General features: G+C 39.5%; 1 pseudogene; it reads left to right on the top strand.

The window, feature by feature from the left end:
* The first annotated feature begins 3040 nt into the window (after positions 1 to 3040).
* Positions 3041 to 5772, top strand: part of LOC102832154 — a 12540-nt pseudogene continuing 9808 nt past the window's right edge.

Below are 5772 nucleotides of genomic sequence, written 5' to 3'. Positions count from 1 at the left end.
GCTCTATAATAGTATCTTGCTTTGGCTTGAATTCGTTGGCACAAATGATTAAGCACTTGACTACTAGCCAAAAGGTTGACATTTCAAATTTACCCAGAGGTACCTCGTATGACACGCCTTGAAATCTACTTGTGAATAGTCACAGTCTTGAAAATCCTGTGGCGATGTTCTACTCTGTACACACAGGGTTACCATAAGAACAGCAATAACTAATGATTTTGAGACTCTTTTGAGATGGTTACTTGCCATTTGTTGTTGCTGTCGAGTTTGTTCCAAACCCTAGCAACCCTATATAGGGTTTCCAAGGAGCAGCTGGTGAGCTTGAACTGCCAACCTTTGGTTCAAACTGACTTTGTAGTCCAGTGCATTAACCCACAGTGCTACACATTAGTTTACCTTATTTGGTGAAGTGTCTATGAAGATGAGTTAGAAAATTCCATTCAAAAAGGAAAGGTTTTGAGAAGTGCCCTTACTAGCAATGGCTAGTCCATGGCTGGAACCTGAATAACAAATCAGTCTGTCCTCTGGTCATGTAAAGGAGGTCTCCTCTCCAATTTTAGATGGCTTTGTTTTCATTGCTTCAACATAAAAGAGCATGAATGAGCTCAATTCATTTTGTAATTCATCAAACTAATAATTCCTACCAGAATTCAGTGATGAAAAGTAACATAATTTTGTTCAAAGGATATCTCCAACATGCTTCAATATAGTGTCCACTCTGCCCTTTTCCTCAGCAAAGTTGATGGATAAAACCCTGTTCTGAAGGGGGCTCACATAGTAAGACAACCTCACTGAAATGTGCTCCATGACAAGTTCTGAAGTAGCATGTTTGTTTAAGGAAAATAAAATAGATCTATTAAAAACAAATTAAATAAAAACATTGCAATATTCAAAACACTTAGGTCATAGGATCACAACTAAATAAGCCAAGAATTCAGTCGTCCTTACTTCAGATTATGGAATTTATAAAACTAATAGATTTGGTGCCATTGTTCTGTGGCTCTTGGAAATTTTTGGGCAACTAGACTTAAAGTATACTAATAAGCTCATGTCTGAGTCATACTAATTCAAGCATCATGCAAAGTATTTTGCATATATATCATCTTTTATCCATACTAAAATCAAATGTCATAGAATTGATTCTAACTCATGATGCCCTCATGTGTATTAAAGTAGAACTGTACTTTATAAGGTTTTCAGTGATTGATATTTTTGTGAAAGTAGATTACTCCTTTCTTCCAAAGAGTCTCTAGGTAGAATTGAACTTCAACTTTTAGTTAGCAGCTGAGCACATTATTCACTTGCACCACCCAGAAACTTCCTATCCTTACTACATTGCAGCAGGTCTGGGTCTGCACACCCCATTTTATAGATCAGGAGATCGGGTCTAGTGACTAAGACATAGTGGAAACTCAAGTCCTCTAAAATTTATCACCGAGCAATTGCTAGAACAAGGATTCAACTCAGATCCCTTAGTTCTCACATTTTGTACTCCTCTTTTGTTGGTGATTACAAAAGTCAATCTTTCATATGACCCTTCCCTAGAGAGGAAAATAATACTCTGGGCTGATTTTGCTTCTCACACCCAATAACACCTCAGGAGTAAGAGTAAGTTGGTTGCAATATAAATAGATGACAGACAGACAGCTAAAGGTGTATACAACAACCATCACCATTCTGTTGTTGTTAAGTGCCATCAAGTTGGTTCCAACTCATAGCAACTCTGTATAGAGTTTCTGAGGAGGGATTGGTGGGTTTGAACCACCAATCTTGCAGTTAATAGTCCAATGCTAACCCTACAGTGCCACACCAGGACTCCATAACCATTCTGGCAGGTCCATTTTCAGATACTTAAGTTAAAAATGCCTCTTTCAATGAGAAGAGCTGTTTTGATCATTCATTTCCAGATTTAGAGTAGATACAGACCATCGCCATTGATCAAACTTTAAGGTGATGACAGTGTTCACCCTGCAAGATAATTCATCAAATCTTCAATTGAAAATGTTTCCTTTGAGGCATTTTGGAATTGTCTGCTGCAGCTGCTGACTTAGTGAATATGTATTGAGAATCTTCTAGGCTCTGGGCTCTGTTTAGAATGTTTAGAGAACAGATAAATGAGAAAAATGCTGTGGTGCAAGCCGAAAGGGTTCCCAATTCTGAAGTACAGATTGGGCACAACAAACAGCACTGGGCTAATGGCCTGTTGAGAAAATGTGCACTTTGTGAATGTTTTTGCAGGAAGCAGCTGTGACCTACCGTTACTGGCAACTTCAACATGGTCTGGGATATCCTGGAGGGAATTGGAAGATTCCCACCGCCCGCTTAAAGAATCACTGTTTAATGGGAACCACATTGACTGAGGCAATGCAAATGAGAAGTAAACATAAGCCCACTTTATATTCTTTACCTCAGTGGATGTCTCATTGATTCCACAAACATGGACTGAGCATGTGTATGGGCCCTAACTGGGTTAGGCACTGGAAACACAGAGGAGGAAGGCACATATTGAGCTAGAAACATCTCCCCTGGTTTTCTAAAACGAGATCATTTTTAAAGAAGCACAGTAAAATGCCAGCTTCCAAGCTAGTCTCAGAAAATATACAGGCACTTTGTAAATACTGAAATGACAAAATCTACAGAAATCAGACTTACGGTGATTGAAGCTATTAAAGCCGTATTGTAAGTGACAAGCCTGGGAAGAATTCCCAATGCAGAAGAAGTCCTTTGTGATGTTCTTGAGTCAATGAATTAACCAACTCTGCAAGGGCTCCATCTTCAGAACTATTTTATTATGCAAAATAATAAATTTTCCATTATTTAAGCTATATGGATTTTGTTCTCTATGACCTGAAGTTCACTGCTTCCTAAGAAATGCTATTGATTACAAAATTTAAAGACTAGTGTTTATAGTATTACTTTAACTTTATACTGTATTGTGACTTCTGTTGCTTTTAAATTCAGTCACTGAGTTATCAAAAAGAAAATACAAAAATGATAAGCAATCACATCCAGCTCAAGTACATGTATATAATTTTGTTTTTCATCAGAGCTTCAAGGAATATAAGAAGAGACGACTCGAGTGGAGTTACCCAAAGGGACGTCCTCCCCTCATCCCAGAACCTGTTTTATGTCTCTTGATGGAAAACCAGTTGCCCAAATGAGACATTCTTTCATAGACCCAAAAGAGAGTTTTTGCAAACTCAATGTAATAACACAAGTCTAGACTCAGAAATGGACATGAATGAGCATCACTCAAGCAGAAAGCTTGAGAGGAAAAACAATGTTCATCAAAAGCATGCATCAGCTTAAGTTCCTTTACTTAGATGCTTTAGACCTAAGCAATAGTGAGAGTGGAACCACTGTTGGCTCCCCTAAACACCCTGCTTTAAGGCACATGCTAGATGGAGGTAGTAGAGCTATCAGAATAACCTGTAGAAGAGTTCCCAAGAAGGAAAAGCATTTTTGAAAAGTTTGAAGCCAATACATTCCCAACAACAAGGAAGGGGGGGGTCACCACTAGCCAAAAGAGATAGCAAGACTATTATCTGGAAGAAGAGAAGAACACCCATGAAGTCCCATAAATTACCACCAAAGGTAGTTGTATCTCTGTGCTGTTTATTTGTTCTTCTTAAAAATTATAATATGAACTGTATAGGAAATTGAGGCCGAACAATCTCATGGCACCTCAAACAGAGCAAATAATAAAATGATAATTACAGTAATGAGAGAGCAGGATATTGAGGAATTTATTTTTATTTTTTTTTTACAGCCTGTTCTTTTCATTGGAGTCCTGGTGTGGCACTGTGGACTAATGCGTCAGACTGCAAAGTTATTTGAATTGCAAGGTTGGTGGTTCAAGCTCACCAGCTTCTCCTTGGAAACCCTATACAGGGTCGCTATGGGTTGGAATCAACACTACGGCACTTAACAACAATTATTTTAATTTGAGTCCTGGTGTGGCACTGTAGCATAAGCACTGGACTGTAAGGTCAGTTTGAACTGCAAGGTCCATGGTTCAAACTCACTAGCAGCTTTTCAGAAACCCTATACAAGATCACTATGAGTCAGAACTGACTGAATGACTCTTAATGAGAACATTTCTTTTAATTGGAGTCCTGGCATGGCACTGTAGGAAAAAACATTGGACTGCTAACTGTAAGGTTGGTGCTTCAACCCCAATAGCTGCTCCTTGGAAACCCAATACAGGGTTGCTGTGAGTCAGAATTGACTTGAAAGCACTTAATTAAAGACTTTGTATGTGATAGAGTGAAGGTTTACCAAATATTCTTAGTTTCCCTTTGAGCAACTCACACACATTTTTATTAGTGACTTTGATTGCAATCCCCACAATGTAACAACATTCTTCCCACTTTCTCCCTCTATTTACTATTTCCATTCATCCTTTACATCCTTCTTTCCTATAACTTTCTGCCTTCCATGCTTTATCCCTGGGCAAATGCTGCCCTTTTGATCTTGTATCTTTGATCTAAGAAGCATGTACCTCTGCCTGCTGTTATTGTTCATTTTCAAGACCTGTCTATCATTTGGCTGACAGAGTTGTGGAGGTTTGGATTCACATGGTTCATTTGTTCTTTGGGCTAACTGTTTCCACGTGTTTTTGATTTTTCACATTCTTCTTTGCTCTGGACAGGGAGAGACCAGTAATTGCACCTTAGATGGCCAACTTTGAGCTTTTAAAGACCCCAGGAGCTATTTACCAAAGTAGAATTTAGAACATTGTCTTTGTGGACTGCTATGCCAATTGACCTTGGTGCTTTCCAAGACTTTGGCCCAGAACCCATGGGCCCAGTAACTCATTCCCTCAGTGTGTTTGGTTATAGTTTAGAAGTTTTCATAACTTTGCCCCTTGTATGCTCTACTGTATTCATGGGGGTTAACAGGCCAGTGATTTTCCTACAGCATCATGCCAGAATCCCTGGTTATATATAATTGGTTGGTTATGTGCCATGGAATTGGTTCTGACTCATAGCTACCGTATATAGTGTTTCCGAGGCTGTAAATCTTTACAGGAACAGAAAGTCTCATCTTTCTCCCATATAACAGATGGTAGTATTGAACTGCTGACCTTGAGGTTAGCAGCCCAACTTGTAACCACTATGCAACTGAGCTCTGGGTATATATAGCATATATAAATTTATATAACATACATAAATGTTATTGTTGGTAAGTTCCTTCGAGTTGGTTCCACCTCATAAGCGACCCTGTGTATGGTTTCCAAGGAGCAGGTGGTGACCATGAATTCCCGAAATTGTTGTTCAAACTGACCTTGAAGTCTACTGCATTAAGCTGCAGCCCTACACTTGTTGTTAGGTGCCATCGAGTTGGTACCTATCCATAGTGACACTGTGCACAGTAGAATAAAACTGTGCTAGATCCTGGGCCAACCTCACTACTGTTGCCACGTTTGAGTCCATCGATGCTACCACTTGGCCAATCCATCTCATTGGGGGTCTTCCTCTTTTTCTCTGACCCTCCACCTTACCATGCATGATATTCTCCAGTGACTGGTCCATCCTGACAATATGTCTGAAGTATGAGAGACGAAGTTTGGTCATCATGGCCTCCAAGGAGCACTCTGGCTGCGCTTCTTCCAAAACAGATCTATTGCTTCTTTTGGCAGCCCATGGAACTTTCAAGATTCTCCTCCAACACCGTAACTCAAAAGGATCAATTCTTGTACGGTCTTCCTTATTCACTGTCCAGCTTTTGCATGCATATGGGTTACTGAAAATACCATGGCTTGGGTCAGGC

The sequence above is a fragment of the Chrysochloris asiatica genome, unplaced genomic scaffold, assembly GCF_000296735.1.
Source record: "Chrysochloris asiatica unplaced genomic scaffold, ChrAsi1.0 scaffold00137, whole genome shotgun sequence".
Taxonomy (NCBI): domain Eukaryota; kingdom Metazoa; phylum Chordata; class Mammalia; order Afrosoricida; family Chrysochloridae; genus Chrysochloris; species Chrysochloris asiatica.
The sequence above is the reverse complement of the archived record's forward strand: the minus strand, read 5'-3'. Positions and strand labels throughout refer to the sequence as shown.